Source organism: Elephantulus edwardii, unplaced genomic scaffold (genome assembly GCF_000299155.1).
Source record: "Elephantulus edwardii isolate Elephantulus edwardi_28Jun2011 unplaced genomic scaffold, EleEdw1.0 scaffold00190, whole genome shotgun sequence".
Classification (NCBI taxonomy): domain Eukaryota; kingdom Metazoa; phylum Chordata; class Mammalia; order Macroscelidea; family Macroscelididae; genus Elephantulus; species Elephantulus edwardii.
Genome location: NW_006399940.1, coordinates 1,699,123 through 1,700,949, shown reverse-complemented (window position 1 = coordinate 1,700,949; position 1,827 = coordinate 1,699,123). Strand labels below are relative to the sequence as shown.

At 37.7% G+C, this 1,827-nt stretch overlaps 1 pseudogene; it reads right to left on the bottom strand.

The window, feature by feature from the left end:
* Positions 1 to 939: 939 nt before the first annotated feature.
* On the bottom strand, positions 940 to 1,441 carry LOC102848335 (annotated as a pseudogene).
* Between the last annotated feature and the right edge of the window lie 386 nt (positions 1,442 to 1,827).

Sequence of the window (1,827 nt, the reverse complement as noted above, 5' to 3'; positions counted from 1 at the left end):
TTGTTATGTACCATAGAGTTGTAACCAACCTATAGCTGAGCCTCCAGCAGGTGTTCAGAAGCAATTAATCACAGGGGAGGAGAATGCCCATTCTCCCACTGAGAAGCTGGTGGCCTCGAACTATATGCCTTTAAGATTTCAGTGCAGCTTCTTGCCACTGCCTGAGCCAAATGGCTTCACACCAGTTTTCAGGAACTCATGCACGCACACTCTGGTGCTGCCTTCAGGGCTCATGATGAGTGGCTGTGGAGTCTGCCATGCATCCTCAGGTGCCTTATGCACATAAAAGAAAGACTTGTTAATACAGCTATTATTCAAATGCACACTCCTACAGCTAAAGACAAAGAGGAGGAAATTGAAATATTTTACTAAATATTTCAGTCTGATACTGGCCAAACATACAATCAAGGTACATTAATGATAATAGGTGACTGAAATGCAAGAGTTGGAAACAATGAACAAGAAATACTAGTCAAAAAGTATGGGCTTCCTGACGGAAATGAAGCTGGAAATAGAATGACCACATTTTATGTGTTTGGTGACTCTGCGTGTGTGTGTGTGTGTATGTGTGTGTGTTTATGTAGGTGTATGAGCTTATACTCTTATTTTTTAAAAAAATTATATTGATTTGCTTACAGAGTTCATATACATGTTTCATTGTTCATTTACATTGTGTTTCATACAATCATCCCCATGCATTATTTTATAAAATTAATCCCCATTGAACCATACCCATCATTACTCCGCTTTCTCAGGTCCCCACTGAATCTTTCCAATTTCCTTTACCCCTTCTCACACACTCCAAATTGTTCAATCCTATAACTTTGCCACTACCGATGCTTATCCTTCTGCTCCCACTCTGTTCCCCTGGGGTCTCTAGACCTGTTTTACTAGTTATCCTTCTATTTTTATAATAATGTTCTTATGCATTATTTGTCTTTATAATACTGAGTTAGTAATGTTACATATATTCAAGAAGACAACTCTGAGTGCCCTGCAGACTTCTGGTTGTATTGCCAGTGTTCTGCTCTCCAGCAAACTGAGCTTATACTCCATCATCATGTGGCATTCCCCCGTGATATTTTGTGATGGATCATAAAGAATATATTCAAATCCAATAGTCTTATCATTCCCCTTCAAAATATCAAGTGAGAGGTTTGAACATGGAAGAAATGGAAGATGTTGAGCCTGCTGCAAGCCCTTCAATTCTGTCTGAAGTTTCAGGGATGCAAACAGAGCCTAGATGTTTCTCAGAGTATAAAGGTTCCTCTTTTTTATTGAAATGAATTTTTTTTCCCCTGATAACTCAAGAGGATGACTGGGAAGAAATTCATTTTTTCACACAAGAAAAGCCTTTCTGAAGAAAATTGTGGCTTTTGAAAGAGCCACTTAGGAATATTTATGTTACTTTTCACTGAGATCCAAGTCTTCTGGCACTCATCTTAAGCCACTCTCGGTACAACCACTCAGTGGTGACTTTACACATAAGCCTTACATGATGGACTACATAATGGTTGAAAAACCTAAATATCAGCAGTCAAAACTAGGCCATAAGAACACTGTGGGCCAGATTATCAATTACTCATGTGCAAGTTCAAATTGAGGCTGAAGAAAATGAAAACAAGTGCATAAACCAAAATATTATCTGGAGTCTATTCCAACTGAATTTTAAAACCATTTTACAAATAAGTTTGAAGTCTTGAACACCAAAGATCCAAGACAAGATGAGTTGTAGGATGACATCAAGGATATCATCCGTGGATAGAGTATAATATCACCAAAAATACAGAGAATTTGTTTTTATATTATATGTTTTTATTCTGTATT